Raw genomic sequence first — 17797 nt, forward strand, 5'->3', positions numbered from 1 at the left:
GCAGATACGAAAGACCCTGTACACTGGCCTGCGTCAAGTGGCACTGTCAAATTTCTCCCCTTTTCAAAGGCAGTGGCGGATTTCGGTCGAATAACTCTGCACTAAAGTCACTAAAGTTCGTACGTTGCTGTAAGGCTGTGTAGGCGTCGGTCTGCAAATTAAAATATCAAACTTTTCTTATGCTAGAAATGATAAGTCGACTACACGGGCACTCTGGTCTAGAATCTTTGAAGCAGCAGATTGGAATAAAATCTCGCCGGCTATACTTTGAAAAATCTTTTTTTGTGGAACTGACATGTTGGCTGCCTTAGATATTCAATAAATGCTGCTGTTTGGCATACCACATTTCCAACGCCGTACGAAATATGAGCCGTTGGCCAAGGAGGTGGTTTCTGATACCGCTCCACCAATGGCAAGGCCGCAGTTCTACCAGGCATTTCTGGATTGGTCTAACGTTGCTAATCCATGTTCAGACGGGAAATTGTTGTATCACGCCGTATCAGTCGCCGTACCTGGGTGATTCCTGTTAGCATTTCCCAGATGTCTGATACGATCATCTATATAGTTGTCGTCTGTTTGTTTGTTCGATATTGTTCTTCTTGTTGCACTAAAGTAGTACGAGATTCATCTAGAAGTCTCTGATAATCTCTGTTACGATCCTGAAGTATATCATCGGTGATAATTAAATGCACTGAGACAATGGAGATAGAAGTAATCAATGTATGCAGTAAATAGATGGACTTTCGAAGGTGCATACCAATGTTCTGACTGAGTTTTTCCCTGGGTCACTTCAGTCCTTGCTGTCGTGGATTATTGGCGCGCTCCATTCGTTTACCCCTTTATTGACCGCTCCCTCGCGCCCTACACACATATTGTTCTACCCAATGACCAGGAACTGCAAAGATATCCTTAGGCAAGACGCGTAACGATTTTATGGAAACGCTTAATAACATCACCGTAAAAGGGCATACGGTGGGTTAATTAGTGAATCAGACCGTTAAAAGCTTTTTCGGAAGCTGTTCGAAGAATGAATTGCTTGGTAATAATCGTATTAAGCAAAGTCGCATAAAGGTCTGGGCAATGGCTCACAACATCTGATCGCTGTAGTTCCGTAAATGATTTTGTAATCGATGATAGTTTTATATAATCGTACGTTACGCATCGTCGAGGGACGTCTTCGCCCAACGTCTCGGCTGAACGAAAATTTGTTTTTTTAGAAAAATGTTGATGGGAACCAGTCCCACCATATGTTGCTTCGCCTGTGGGATGGCGGAACATCTTGTGTGGTTTTTATTTAACACAAAAATATATCTATTCTTTGAGGACGCACAGGTAAGCGTTAGCATGACAAACGACGAAATTCCATCGAGAAAATCCTTGCAATTATGCCATACGGTCGAGTCTGGTATGTCTGATTACAGCCGCGAGGCGCATGAAAACCATAAGTCGTATAAAAACCGCTTTTAGAAAATAAGTTAAATAACATTCCCGCCTTTATACTAGTTTTCGGCTTAGTAAAAACGAGGTTTAGCAGGTAAATACGCGCTATTTCTCATTTTACGACATCAACCAACGGAAATCAGACTAGAAGATAAATCCATTAAGGAATTGCCGGTTAACAAACAAGGTATGCTGTCGGTGCTCTAATGGAGTAAGCGTTAACTGAGCAGACAAACATGTTCGCACTATTGCAACTTCCCACTGTTGTTCCTGCTCTCTCTCTGTTCCTTGTTGTTTGTTAACCGGCAAATCCTTAATGGATTTATCTTGTAGTCTGATTTCCAATCTACACAGGAGCAACAGTGGGAAGGTTGGCGATCGAAAATTCTATTTATTAGAGAACATAGTAAAGAAAATGAACGTAGAAACTGTGAAGATGAATGTAGAGACCGATCTCCATTGCTCTTACCGATTTCAAGAAAAACTTCGTACTAATAAAGAGACAGCACTCCGACGTCACCAAAATCTTGGTTATCTGTTTACAATCTGAAACCGTAAATAGGTAAGCACACAGACCTATGAAATTATGAAAGATTAACCCAGAGTTAGGGTTAGAAGTTACAGAGAGCGTGCGAGTTACGCTACTAGTTACGCTACTGACGCAAGAAAATCAGGTTTTGAGTTAAACCGCGAGTTACGCTACCAACGACAATACATAGAATTATCAGGAGAGTTACGTTAGAGTTAAGTTTCTGGGGAAGCGAGTTACGTTTCAGAGTTACGCTATAACTTGATAACTCGAAAATAACTCGCGTTTGGTTACATAGTGAAAAATAACTGCACTGTTCTTGACTGGACAAGGCAGAAATATCTGTCCAGTTTTTGCAGGAGAATAAAATTAGGTAATTCAACTTTAATTTGGTCTGGGGAGTAGTAGAAAAAACTGAAGACATGGCAAAAAGGAAAACTTTATTCGGAACTAGTTTCACCCAGCAACGCTGAATACGCGGCACAACCGAAAGAAAACCCAATCGTTCTGACCCATCAGCTTCCTCGCACGACGCTTGCTCAGCGAGGTATTTCGAATGCGGCGTGGCAGAGGGGGGTGGCTAACGCGAAATTCCGGTTGTACCACGCCCTCTCTCAGCTATGCGCACAGTGTATACTGGCTGCACCAGGATCGAACTTTGTTTAATTCGAGTCAAGCGGGGTCGCAGGAAAGGGTATTCGAAGATGATTGTGGGCAACTGTATGCCAAAGTCCCCGGGTACAATAGCACACATAAGATCTCACCGTCCGCAACGCTTCCACGAGCGATGGGGCCTTGGTGAGTGCATTATGGAGAAACCTGTCGATTGAAAAACGTAACGCAGCCAGGAATGTTTCTGCAAGGCTGTAAATCATGAAATGATTTCAAATGGTTATTTTCATCATGCCGATGACCACAAAAACTCAGATTTGCTAGATATGATACCGTACATGCAACGCGGTCTGCTGCACCCCTTGGCCCTTGCAGTAAGATATTCATTCATCTTTTGCCGAAACACTTTCTTCCTTCATATTCCAAACGCGATACCCGTCTCCTGCGAATTTTTGAACAGTAAAATCGCTCACAGCTACGCGCTTTTTTATTTTCATTTTGATAATTATTCTTGCGCTTAATTCTTCGACCAAGAACGCATTGCCCTTTGCTATATCGATACCAGACATCCAACAGTTCGCCCGCTCTGCGCAATGTGACAACCCTTTTCGACCAGTGGGGAAGAGGATCTCTGGATACTTTTTGCTCCACCACATGGTCCATAAGACTCGGCAATCCTTTAGAGAGCAGGGCAGTGCATGAACTGGACGATAAGAAAAGCAGTTCGGTTACTTAACTATCGGACAGGACTATTGGATTACAGATAGCGTTTCGCAAATGTTTCCGAACTTTCACTGCCAAAATTTAGACTTACAAATGAGCAAGCCGACTTGCTCTTAATTTAACCTTACCCAAACCGCTATACTATCGCGCTCTCCGACCAAAACAGGGCGGATATCGAACAAACAATACGATTTCCACAAGCGGAAAACATCGCTTCAGACTTCGGTATTCACTAGTGCCGGTGGTTATAATATAAACTGTCGCTTTAAAGTCAGTCTACCCTGGCAGCGGTGACAGTAATAAGTTCTCCGACTGTCTAGCGATTGATTATGCAATTTGCGAACAATATTGGGTAAGAATTTCCGGGCAAAACTCCGTTCGTGTGATATTGCAATTCGATTACCTCACGCTGCGCTATTCCGACATGAACTGAGAAAACCGATCAAATTTCATCCAAGACCGTCCCTGATGTTATTAAACGTGCAAATCGAAGCGTAAACAATGAATTTACGTTTTCCGAATTCTAAAGCCAACATCAGCGGCGGGTTACTTCTTTTCCTTTCCGTACTTCTATTAGTGGAAGTGCTATCCTGCACGAGGCAAATGGGCATTATGTGACTGGGGAGTGGGGAATCGACCACGTTGCTCCATACACAGTGCAAGGCAGCATAGTACTTTATGTACCCACAGTCGCTACGGAATGGCGACTAACAACTAACGCAGAATTGTTTCAGATGGAACATACAATAGTAAAACTCAAATTTTACTAAAAATCAAGTTAATCTTATCAGTCATGCTTATCAGGTGTATGTAATTTAATTGTTGTTTTGCAAAGAAGCGAAATGCAGAAGACGCGCGGTGCACAGCGATGGCTGCAGAACGGCTGCGCGATGAGGCTAACGGCATTTTCCTTATCGATTTAAGTGACTAATGCAACCGAATTGCTTCTGGGTCTCTTGTTGCAGTTTTGCTAGCTTTAAGTTTATTACTGAAAGCGTGCATTATTAAAAGCGTGCTGCAGAAGGTCTCACTGCAGTGGCTACACCAGGACCAATAAATAGACGACATTTATGGGACGAATTGGCAGCGGTTGATAACGATTGCCTAATTAATTCTTGCGTCAAAAACTGCGATGGAGTAAATATTTTATCGAAAGTTCGATAAATAACAACAGAAGTGAGCGATAATTCATATATATTTGATGTCACACTCATGCTCATTTTGATTTAGAATTATGGGCGGTTTACCAGACTATGAGGAAATCGAATCAGCTGAATACATCTTTGAGGGGGATAAGTTAGCCGAACACATTTACGACATGTTTCAGCAGAAATTTATCGCGGCAAAAAGGCGTGGAAAAAGCTCGATCATTTTCAAAGTAAAAATCGACGACAGTATTTAGAAGTTTTTCAATGAATAAATAAATTCTGGGTTGAAGGTCACCGGAAACAACCACCTCATAATTTTGCCAAGAGAAGCCCTTCAAGAAGCTAAAGATTTCACCTCCTCTCATCAAACAATGCAGAAAGTGTCCAATGAATTTTTTCTACTGTATAGTGACGGAGAAAACCATGAAATTGATACCGGTGGTTGGGAATCAGAAATTCAAGAGCAGGCAAAAATCATGGAATCGATTATCCAGGAGATGACCTTGCTCGACCTCCCAGGTCTACCCGAAGTGGTTGTTGAAGTTACCTGAGTTATGGCCAATCCGAAAGCGAATGAACTGAGCAAATAGCCAAATTTTACCGGCGACGCGATATCAATAGTAATTGTTGATAGTTATATCAGCGATGGTGTTCCATTGATGACCTTTATAGCTTTTGGCTCTTTGTCTAGCTTCCCGGCTTCGAGATCCCAGGTGGGTTACCTAATATGGATGGCAATTATATACGAGGTGTGAAGGCCAGCATAAACAAGCCATACATCTACTTTGGAAGTTCGGGAAGCGGCTTTGCCATGTATTACGAAGACGGCCAGCTCAAATTATTGGTCAATAGGCTGTTCACTCATGAGAGCAGAGGAAGGGTTTGGATGTTTGTGGAGCGCGAATAAAGCCCCTAAGCGGACGCGCTGAATTGGAGTAGGGTAATGAACTTTTTTTACACATCAAATTGGGATTAAAATTTTGCATTAGTGCTGCAGAGATCTACAATCAGCTTAAGAACTTTTCCCAGAAAAATATCGCGGCCTTGAAGTATGCAAGGATATTTGCAACTATTTCCACAAAGTCGCCTTTCCTTTGCCTTCGGTACTGCGCTGGAAGGAGGTAGTCCATACCATTCCTCGGTAGTAGACTGCCGAGGTGGGGCTGCGTGTACGGTGTTCGTGCAATTACCGGAAAGGTCACGGTGTACCTTGGTTCATAATAGTCCGTTGCTGGGGCCGGTGTGTCCGGTCATAGTATTATGGGCGGTTGAGTGTGTTGTTCATGGAATCCAATTCGGGGCCTGTAGTGACTCAGTGGTGGTTCCAGGTTCACGTTGTCTGAGCCGGCTTTCCTGGGCGTCTTTCTGTTGCTTCTGCCTGAACCGTTCTCTTCTGGATGCCCTTTCCGAATCGTCGTCGTCGGGCGTTTGTCGGACGTTTCTTGTAGGGAGTGACCTTTCGTTACGGATTATTTGTAGGTTGTCTTTCATCAACTCCGACGCCATCCACACGAAGGATACTAACACGTCCTGGAATCCGTGTACAATGTTGTACACTTCTTCATGGAATGAGCAGTTTGTTTTCGCTTGGTCTACGTAAATCACATTACGCGGAGGGGATAGCGTAGAAGAAAGTAGAGTTTACTTCCCGTACCGTTTCAACATAGGTTTATTGGATCAGGTTACAAAGGTAATTTCGATTTCAACATCAGGATCCGTTACAAAAACGTACGTGTGTCACATGCAGCGTCACCCGGAGAAATCAATGGATAGATAAATGGAACCTCGGCGAAGGCGGCGTGGTTTTGGCCTACCACCGCATTACGCGGCAGCTTGTTTTTCGTGCTCCACTGGTATTCCCATGGATGACGGATATTTTTTTTTCGGATTCTTCAAGATCGTCCTTTCACTGCCGATGTGTGCCTGGCTTATCTAGAATTTCCTCCTTCCATATTCTTTCATCACCAATAATTAATTGCAACCGCTTCATTAGGCCCGACATTCCCTCCCCAGTGTATGCAGCTGGCCGAAACAAATATAAATTCACTAGCCTCTTGCACGGCATACTTCCCTGGGATACCGTGCGGACCAAGGACAACCGACTCCCGATTACCGGGACTCCCTCCAGGAGGAAAATAGGAGGAGGACACCAAACTGGAACCAAATGAATGAAAACTACGGCTCCCGCCGATATGAAACGCGGGATCCAAACAGCGTAGTGCCAGAACCCGTTTATAACGAAAAATTGGTCCAGCCCGGAGCATACGCACAAAGGGCACTTCCACCAGCTCCAACTGCGACTCCGGCCCCAGCTGTAGCTACGAGCAGACCAAAAGCCAGAGTCCAAACCATGCCAGATCCCGTTGCACAACCCCAAACGTACACTTTTGCAACACCACCAGCACCGCCGGCAGCCGACACTGAACCAGAAACCACACCAAAGCCATTTAACCCCGACAACCCCTACTCTAGGGAACAGTACAGAATCTCTCACGAAGAATGGCTTAAGCGAGAACTTAGCAAAATGGGAAACGAAATAGCAAAGGGAACCGGAATGTTGGTCTGTACGGTCAGAAAAAACAATTTGGCATTAATAAAAATAATGGCTGTTTACTCCCCAGTTCTAGCCGCCGAACAGTTGGGCTTCAGACAATGCCAAACGCTAGGATCACAAGCCCAACAAGCGCTACTATACCAGTGCCGGAAATTAACGGTGGAAATAATGGGACAGAAGACGAAATGCGAGACGGAACCAATAGCAGCAAACCAGTCACTGTCACTTGACGGCCAGATCTTGCTACCAGCATTTATCTCATGCAATCAGGACGGGACAGTAGCTGTCATCAACGGTAAAACATACGAATGGGATAGCAAGGACTGGATCCCAAGGAAGACAACGGTGGCCATTCAACATTCCGACATAGCAGCCACATTCGATTTGCCTCCCGACGTCTCTGCCGAACAAAGTGCGGACGTCTGACCGGACAATAGCCTATCCAGTATCATGGACCTCTTCGGGCAGCTCGCGTCAATGGCGAGGAGCGAAGGGGCCGACGAACCCGTTACATCCGCCTTACGAGTCATACCGTTTAAATCCGGACTCAGTAACTTGAAAGTCGACACCTCTGTCTTCACGTTGGACAGCTCGTTTCCTCATTGAAAAACTGCCCTGATCGCAACGTCAGCAGTTGTCGGCACACTTGTAAGTGCAATTGTGCGTATAAAGTGTTTTGGCGTTGCGAAATGTTTAAGCCTCTGCCGAGGGGCAAAACGGAAATATTACATCTATTGACGAACAAGGAACCAGGAAGATAACGGTTACAATAGCTCACAAGGGCGGTACGGAAATATAAACCGGTGACACGGACGGACAAACCAAACATACCGAACCGAACAGTCGTACTTGCTGGAGACACCCAGATCGTAGTTCTGTCACTTCCCAAACACCCCGACATCCAAGAAAACAGTGGCGTCATCACCCCGTCCCAATACCCCGTCCCGTGACCACAAGAAATTCCCAGTAACACCGCCATGATCACCTGGAAAATCGCCATGATTGCCGTCATCACCTCAGCAGCCATCGCAATTGACATACCGGAACCGCATTTATTAATATGTCTACAATGATAATACCGTCCGAGACTGACCCGATTCAACGCTTAATTAGTTGGATATTCTTATCCTTAACCCATTCATATCCTACGGGCCGCGCAACAACGCGCTTGATCAGTAACCTTGACATCAAAAAATTTTTAATCCACAATCCGTATTATACACCCGACGTTAACACGGATAGACTCCTCATGATGGATGAGTACATTAAGTCAAAACCGGTAACGCAAGGTAAAAGACAGCACAGTGCGTGTGTCATGAGATCAGCCCAGCGACCGAGCGAGATTAACCCGGATGCACTTGAGCGTATATTTGTTAAAGTTGCTAAATATTTGAACTTCCTCATATTCCACACTGCATGTGCCAATTATGACCTAGCGCCAGACAGCCAGCGCAATTTGCACAGTCATTGCGTTCAGTACTGGCTGATGTATAAAAGAGACGACGACGATACAGCCACCGCTATTTCTCAGTCCTCTCCGTCGGTTACACCGACTTCCACGACGTTTCCAACGTCCACAGCAACGACGTCCACGACGCCAATCACCACGCCGACTACAACGTCGACCACGCCCACAACCACGCCGCGGTTATGCATTACCGCCGTAGCGGTCTGCAATATGCAGTGCTCTTGTGTGCCGCAGCGTCTCTAGCTGCAACCGCCTGGACCACATTCTTGGACAGCGAATTCGTTAATGACTAGTTATCTGACCCCGCGAATCGCGCCAAGATCCTCGCCATAGTCCACTTGTATAAAATTAAACACGCTAAGAAACGGATTCACCGCTTACGCGCCGTACGCCAGACGCAAACTCGTAATGGATCAGCATCCACGCCGTATTACCAACACAATACGGAAGAGCGACGCCTCATCCGACATCTTACTCCTTTCGCCACGGAAAGGGAAACCATTAATACAGTGAATAGAATGGCCCGCGCGACATATAAGATGTATTGCATCGGTGGAATTATTACTGGCAGGATTCTTCACCAGAAATGTGTTCATTACTTTCTCCTATATGATCCTGCTAAGCTACAGGACCTGACAAAATACGGTTTCCACTATGAGGGAATCGACGTCAACGATCCGGAAGCGCAGTACTACTCCCGGTAAACGAGGGCGTTTACCACCGGAAAAGGGCAATGTGAAGTATCACATACCTGGATATCATAATAGTATAAAGAACGAGCATTTGACTTGCAATGCGCGCAGACGAGCGCCTGGATAGCCTTGAGCTTTTTACCGCGTGCTGGCACGGATGTTTGCCTTAGGCACTTTCAGCGCTATGTGCTGACACAGCACGCGCTATAAATAGCTCTTGAATTGAATGCGGAAACCAGCATATCTCGGAATTAAGACCTGAACTCCCGCAGCTCAGCTGATAAATCTCGCGCTCCGGTGCTAGTGCGGAAACAGAGGAACTTTAACATAGCATTCATGCCGTCAACATGTAAGGATTTGTTACGATCCTTGCCTTGGTAACTACTGGCCACCAGCTCTCTGCTAAAGTACGAGAGGAGGATTCGCGCCAGATGGTAATGCAAAGATTTGTTGTCGTTGTATGTCTGAAATGTATAGGTTGTGCCGCCTTTTATCAGGGCAGGGTGTTCTCCCTCGTATCCTGCGTCAAGCGTAGGATAGCCATTCGGTGTTGGCACGATGTCACCCCCAGCGACCTTCTGGGCGACGATCTTTTTGATCAGTGGGCGCATAATCCGCCAGAACCAAGTTACTCGGCGGGCCAGTCGTTTTTGCTGCTCGATCATTAGAACTTGACTCGTCAACTCGATTAATGCCATGCGAAAGCAGTTAAAAACACGCGTGCCCATGGTGTAACAAACGAGAAAACGTTGGTATCAATCGGATGAAATTTCCATTTTATCTTCTAACCGACGATCTGTCCTTTCCCAGATTTTGCGCCATCGCACCGCGTTTTGAAACGTTAAAACCTGCTTATAACAACGCGCGCCATACTGAATTCCTTTCTGCTGCTTGATTGCTTACCACTAAGGATCGATAGCTTAAGCCGTTCCTGGATGATGGCTTCCTGAACGTTCTCCCAAGTTCCCGCGTTAGGTAAATCACAGTGCAACCAAACTGTCCAAAATCCAAGTAGCCGCGATTCTTCAGTTCCTCATGCTTGTTCTTGCAATAAAAAGGAACAGCGGTTCGTGTCAGGTTGTGGCAGCCCTATACTACTGAAGAAAGATCAATCTCGACAAGGATTAACGAACCGGCGACGCAAATTATCGGTGAGATAGCAGTCGGCATCCGTTGCAATCCGAATCCCTCCTTCTAATCGGGTGTTACTTCTATTCGGGTGGCAAAATGTCCTTCTCTCATTTTTCCGTGCCGATGTTCGCGACAATATGCACGGACTCCTATTGATTTATCACCTCCATAGGCGCCTGTGGCACCGTAACAATCACGTATCTTTGTCCTTGGAAAGCTTAGGTTGCCGACCCACCGATTGGCTCCTCCACAGCAGAATAATCCAAGAACTGCTCTTTGTCACGCGCGTTTATAAACTCCTTGAGCGTCGCCTTACTACCGGGATACCGTTTCCGATATTCCTCCAGGCAGGCGTGGAAGCGAAAAAGTGTGCGGCGGCCAGTCGAACTAAAGCTTCAGCCAGTCTGCATCGACACAAAAAATACATTTGATGGACACTATCTCTGCATCTTCGATATGAAGGGGCGATTATGATACCCATGCTGAAATGTAAGAACAATACGTTCCGATCCCACCCATTGGTCCAGTGAGCATATCCTCTGAATACTTCCGAAGAAGGCACGAAAATTCAGCCATATTGTATAAATAAGTGTCGCAAAAAATTAGTTTAGTCATTGTATTTCGCAAATCACCACATGATGCAAAACAAAAACGAAACCCGTGGCGGAGGAATACCTTTTTGTATTGGTCCATGATATTCTTCGAGCTGATACAGTAGAAGGCGCGTCAATGCGATTTACCTGAATCTGCTATACGAGTATGGAAATTGCTACTGTATCACACCGGCGCCGCCGTATCGCAAACAGCTCTGCACGCCTCTTTACCAGTTTAATCTCGGTCTCATTGACTGTATTCTCTCTGTCGCTTACATAGACACTAACAGGTACGTAATAAAGTTTCAAACAATAACTGCCGTATTGATCGTACTCGTATAGTTCTGGTAGCCGGTATACGGCTACCAGAACTATACGAGTAGAACTAGTAGAACAATCGTACTCGTATAGTTCTGGTAGCCCAACGCGTGCTAGTGAAAGTGGTCGCAGTTCGTTCAACTAGCTGGCGCGTACTCCCGACGTCAAGTTAACAACGCCCTTTAACTGGACTACTGCAGTCGCAGACGGTCACCGCATCAGCACCACGCCCCGGCTGCGCTGACATAATGTACAGTACAAAAGCACCAGTGACAGCATAGTCAACTGTGTCATATGCACCCAGCGTTTAGCAGCTGATGACCTCACTGTTACAAAACTTCCAAGTCACAGTTGTCTAAAAGAAATTCGCTAGCAGACCCCTTGTTGCACCCCTCTGACCGGCGCAGGCGCTGCGGCAATTCTTTGATGTCCGACAAGCGCTATTGGGACACCCATTTTTCGACTCAGGTATTTGCTCAAGATCGGGGCTGCTCGGATTGACTGATGCCAATTACGGAAAAACGCTAGAAATTAAGTGGAGGTTCAGTTGTTGCAGCATAGCGTTGAACGTCATCTAGCAGTACAACATCCTGCCTGCCTGCCCTCTTTCACCTTCTCGTGCAACGTTTCTTTATCGACATTAGAAAATACGGCGGCGATTTGATGCCAATCAACTCCGGTTTCCGTTTCTTTCTTTTATCAGTATCGCTTTTCAAGGCCTCAGTAAAACTGGAATGCTTTTCCCTTGCACCACGAATGTTGAAATCGAGTTTGATTGGGCATTCTGTAATTATTCTGGTGAAAAGACGAATAACGGCTATCATCAGGGCTGCTGTTTGGGCGTGAACCAGTTGTATACGACTAGCTTCCTATTTTACGGTAAGCAAATCAAGGACGGAAATTGGAGCGTCGGTGATTTTTGGACGAAATTACCAGTTCAATTCAACCGTCCTCATTTCAAATGCTCGGAATATGGCGTCCAGCATAAGCATGGTCTCTTTATCATCAAATCCACGGGCTGTTTTGGAATATTACATCTCTGTGGGAAATTATGCTTTATTCGTAAAATAGGTGGCTTTCGCATTCAATTGTAGAGCTTTTTATATCGCTTGCTGTGTCAGCACATAGCGCTCAAAAGTGCTTTAGGCAAACTGCGCAAACATCCGTGTCAGCACACGGTATAGGCTCGAGGCTAAAATATTCACATGCTAGTCTGCGGTGAAAGGCGCATTGCAACATCTCATACTTTATGTTATTATAATGCTATTAACCATGCAGCGGTTATCCTGGTATGTGATACTTCAACATCTCTATTATTTGCTTGTCGGGCAAACGCTGAGTGAACTATCAGTACGATAAGGCACTCACAAATGCAATTTCTTCAGTATAAGAGAGATGGAATTGGCCGATTCTAACAGCTCTTTCACAACAGCGTCAGGGTGCAGTTTGATTGCAGATATCTAAAGCAGGTTCAGAAACTTGCCATCTGATGTATCATAGCCCCAAACTGGCTGAGCAGGAAATTCAGTTCTTGCAAGAATGTGCCCGCCGCGGAAACTGTAAGTACTCTAATTATGTAGCTTTTTTCATTTTCCTGTATGAATAATTTGTAGTGCCCCTGCGCGCGTTTGCGGACGCGATGACAGAAGAGATGCACTAGCAGACCGTGGAACCGGCAGAATTCCTTAACCAATTTGATAAATAATGTTGTTTTCATTAGCTGAATACATTTGCATTGCGTTCCTTGTAATTTTGCGTTTTTTAATAATTTTCCTGCACAGATAACTAACGCTTTAAAGGCTTAGCTTATTAACCGATTAATTGTGAATAAATTTTACCCTTCTCGTTGATACAGATCCGTTTAATTATTTAAAAACAATATAAGCATCCAGGGGCAGTAGTTATAGCGTTAGGGGTAGTAGATATAAGGACAGGGGCGAGGGGTGGGGAACCAGAAGTTAGGAATGTAGGGATAACGGGCAACGGAAGTGGTGACGGATATGGGAGCGACGGGGACGCGCGCGGGGGCGATGTTGGATGCTGGGGTAAAGCGCTGGGTTGGCGCCGGTGCGCAGAGTTGTGGTGCTCATGGGTGGCGGCGGACGCGTGGCGGAGCGCTGGGATGATGGCGTGCAGGATTTACAGCCAACGCAACGGCAGTTTGAGAGACGGATAACGGTGGCCGTGGTGGCCATCTGGGCAAATGCTGGACTGCGGGAGCTGTGGGACCTTCCAGGCTGAGGAGACGTTATTAAGCACGTAGCTCGGTTCCCTATTTTCTGCATTTTCCGAGAATTTAAAATTGTGCGTTTATTCTTCCGTATTTATACCGAAATGCAGGCCCGTAGCGAGGTCCGTCGGATGAGGGGTGCGCAAATTGGCTGCGCAAGCTGCGACCGTTTTGAAGTTCGGCTATCGCCCACTTTGCCCTTGAATTTGAAAGCCTGCGCCCGTTGCGCACACCCCCCCCCCCCTTTGCTACGGCCCTGCCGAAATGTGTGATTTTGATATAAGTTGGATATAATTTTTTCATTGATTTGCTGTTGCCAACTTTGTATTTCATCATTTTTTTGAATTTTTGTATTTGATTTTCTTTTCTGTGTCATTAGTATAGACTACATTGCATATTTGGCCAGATTTCATCTACAATCAGCGCTTTTCAGAGAAATAGGCCTGGCCGAAGTCGACGTGACACGATTTCCGATGCATAATAATAAAGAAATTTTTCTGTTTAGTGTAGTTTGCTTTTTAAATGTCAGTGCATTTTTCTCGTCGATTACAGAATTATAATGCGATTTTATGTTAGGACAGATGGAACGTACTGGATGTCCCTGTGGCTGTGATCATAACTCTATCCCTGCGGAATGTTGAGCGGATCCGTATTTCAGTAAGTACTGTATAATTTTCTATAATTTTGTGTAATATTTTAACTTGTTCGACTGTATTCTTATTGCAACGGTTGAATTTATTTTTGTGCTTGCCGAGTAGTTTGATTACAATCAGTATGCATCATTCGATTGATTTAGCCTTACTTTGAAATTCTGATTTATTATGTTTTTCTGTTTATTAATTTAGAAATCCAACAAATACTGCTAAAATTTCCATCAGCGATTGTATTGCAAATTTGTAGTTTATTATTTTCCCGCATATTTATCACAGCCGCTAGCATTGCTGAAACTTCCATTACTACCGACAGCATTCGCTTCGTTATTGATTCAGGCACGTAGTACACTATTATCTTTTTTTTATTATCTATGACATTATCCAGTGCTGTGATATTGTTTATTTTTCCCATGAGCATTGGTGAGCGCGATGTCTTGTTATTTATTGCATCTGTCTTCACGCCTCTAGCCAACATATTTACAGCTGACCGAAATCATTAAACAGTTCTTGCAGGCGTAATATGAGTGGTGTATCGGATTTTTTAACGGATGCCTGGGATAACAATTCTGGCCATGGGATCAGCTGCAGTGCCAAACGTTTTTTCAGCCTTGTTACAGTGAAACTTCTCTACAACATACACCCTCCGTTCCAGGCTTTCTGAATGTTACAGAGGGGTGTATGTTATACAGAAGCACTTCCCCCAGGGGCACCGCCCTCAGGGGCTCAGTCCCCGGGGTTCTTCTCTACCAAAAAATTAACAAAATATTATAGTATGGACATTATTCGGTCCGAATGTTGGTTTTGCTGCACTTTTGTATGCTTGGAGTTGGCAGATCCGGTACTAAACAGATTAAAACAGAAGCCGGAACTTCCTTTTAGAGACACCGAAATGGTTTTCTTCCCCAGCCTAACCAACCGTATGTTACGCAGGGGTTGAATAAGCTGGTGAAAATGGTACCTGTTCCATAAAAGCTGTATGTTATAGCTGTAAAGGGGTGAATGTTATGCAGAGAATTGCCCTTGTGTTATAGTCTACCGGACGGTTTGGTTCCCAGCTTCGTGCATGCAGTAAAGGGGTGAATGTTATAGGAAGGTGAATGTTAAGAGGGGTTTCACTGTAGCGTGCTTCCCAAGCAGGAGAAGGACAGTTATGAGATCATCGTAAGCTATGCCAACGCCATGCGCTATATGGTCTGCAGGCAAGCCGAAAAAAGCTAAATTAAATTATTCCTTTGAAAAAGGGGCCGATGGGGGAATCGAACCCCGGCTACGTCGTTAGATCCGCGTAGGCAGTACCACTGCACCACGGCGCAATACGCAGAAAATTAGAAATCCCTTGAAAGACTTTACCGCTGTACGTGATCCGCTCCTCCGCTCACAAGCGGTTGCCTGCTCAGTTACAGATTCGCACTCCAATTCGCTTTCCGTATCTGAAAAAAACTAAGTTTACCCTCAGCTGGGTTAAGATTAAATTACCTACTAACCATGTAATTCATTACAGATGTCATTTTTTTTACTCCGCAGCTCATCACTAACGGCTTCAAGGGGCATGCCTGTCTACCGTAATTGTGAGTACCCTAAACTGTGTCTAAAAAACTGACGAAACTAAAATAAATTTTCAACAAAAAATAATAAATTTTAAGATAATTATGCAGCAGCAGCTAACGGTAATAATTCGTGCAAATAATTCAGCCGTTTCTCGGTTTCCCCCGGATTGCTCCCTGCTTAGACGCTGCTGGAAGACGACAACAACGGAGATATAACCCATGCCTGCATGGATATGGCCACCTGTTGTCTTTGTAATAATCATGACTCCAATTGCGTTAGGGTGCGCCTGCTATGCATTGCAAAATCCCGGAGAGCCGGTAACCAGAAGTTTAAAGACATATGGGACCTTTGGGCCGTAATAAACGTCAGTGATTCCACTCATAATTCTACACTGTATCGGAATTTTGGACTGTGTTTTAGCGTTGAAATGCAAAGTAACGGGGAAACACGTTGTCTGTGACGTTAAACGTTAAGCATTCGGCCGGCTTTAAAGCTGTTCACTTTGTGCTGTAATGTTTCTTAGTGCAGTGCTTAAAACTCCGGAGGAAAGCCAAAGCAAAAAAAGTGTGAAATTATCACATCCTTCTGCAGTGACCAACAGCGGTGCAATTTTTTTAGTAACTTAATTAGGGTCTTCGTTTTATTGAATCGTTATCAAAGAAACACATAATCGTAATTGTAAGAAGAAATATTTATAATCTTTTTACAATTTCATATTGTGTACACACATGATCTGTCATGGCCACTCTAGTCTAGGAAGTTATCACGACGAGTATTAGTGTAATCTGCACATATCTGTGTTTTACCAGACTAGCCGTAAGTAGCAAATATACATTAGGCTGTGTATTACATGTATGAATACATGTAATTGAATTTTCCGTTAGTCTGTCAAGGCGGCAGCATCGAGAAGCTTGAAACAAAGTTCTGGAGATCCATTGGAAGTAAGAAGGTCCAAGTAGTTTACGGCATAGCGATATCGGATTCTTACTTTAACGAGTAAATATGGGTTAGCATACAGTACTTCCTTTTGGTAACCGTTAGCGCTTTTTGATGAATCTCTTGTCAATTAATTCAAAGGAATTTATTCTTATAAACATGGAGCCTTAACAAACTGGATTCACTTTTGGACCGTCTTACGAAGACGCTACCAGGGACAAATACGCGAGTTATCTGCGAGGGTTCCTGGATAATCAGTTCTGCGTGGCACACGGCGGATGACGACTTATATTCCATCACATACCTTCATTTTGGTGACTGGAAGGCGCGGAATTACGCTCCAAATTTGCAAGCCCAAATATTGGAAGAGACTGCAGCACACCGAGAGTTTAAAACCAAACGTGTGAAAATCTTCCTGGAAGACAATATCAAACAGCGGATTATTGCTGAAGAAAATGGTACGCGACGGACGCTTTGTTTTAGGAGTCGCCGAGGACGTGTTCGATAACCGCGAAGTGAAACTGGTCAATACTTACGGAAAATTACGCTGCGTTGTTCGGGCCATCCTGTACCATGCCAGATACGCACTCACCCGCCAAGAGATTTTGCAATTGGTACACGGGACTTACATCATTGAACTGGAGGATTTTGACGGAGTTTTCCGCCGCGGTTTACGTCGACTGGCGGAAAAGAAGCAGGTGAAGATCGTAAATGATATTATCTATGTACTCGTACTTGTATCCATGATGCCGTAGACGTAGTTGTAGTTGTTGTGGTCGTTAGCCTGATTACTGTGAGCAACTGTGTGTAGTTGATGTTGCTGTATAATCGTTGCATGACTTGGAGTGTCCTGGTAATCAGCTTGGTGGTTTGAATGGCAAAATGTCTGTTGAGTAATACTCTGAGCAGGCTGGGCATTTTGGGCCGGGGCGCTCGAAGTATATCCCCGGGTCATCAGCTTCGCATTCCGTTTTCAGTTGTTCAGTTTATGTCTTATAAAGGCCCATCATGCAGATCACACAGATTGCATGTCTGCATGCAATCTGCATGCGTGTCACACAGATTGCATGTCTGCTTTAAGGACGATTATCGATGTCTATTGGTAAATGTCTGCAAAGTCCTTTAGATACACAAAACATCTGTCAATAAAATGAGATGGTACGTTGGTATCCTGTACTGGTGATACAGTAGGTGATGATCGTGTAGGACTTAAAGATGGACT

At 44.6% G+C, this 17797-nt stretch overlaps 1 long non-coding RNA gene across 2 annotated transcripts; it reads left to right on the forward strand.

The window, feature by feature from the left end:
* The first annotated feature begins 12492 nt into the window (after positions 1 to 12492).
* Positions 12493 to 16192, forward strand: LOC129602154 (uncharacterized). 2 transcript variants are annotated; one of them, XR_008692360.1, is made up of 5 exons: positions 12493 to 12767; positions 12822 to 13512; positions 14020 to 14095; positions 15616 to 15659; positions 15784 to 16192. It is a non-coding gene; the product is annotated as an uncharacterized LOC129602154 (long non-coding RNA). The 2 variants fall into 2 exon arrangements; XR_008692361.1 differs by lacking the exon at positions 12822 to 13512 and having other exon boundaries at positions 14015 to 14095.
* The last annotated feature ends 1605 nt before the right edge of the window (positions 16193 to 17797 follow it).

The sequence above is a fragment of the Paramacrobiotus metropolitanus genome, unplaced genomic scaffold, assembly GCF_019649055.1.
Source record: "Paramacrobiotus metropolitanus isolate TYO unplaced genomic scaffold, Prichtersi_v1.0 Parri_scaffold0000342, whole genome shotgun sequence".
In the NCBI taxonomy this organism is placed as follows: domain Eukaryota; kingdom Metazoa; phylum Tardigrada; class Eutardigrada; order Parachela; family Macrobiotidae; genus Paramacrobiotus; species Paramacrobiotus metropolitanus.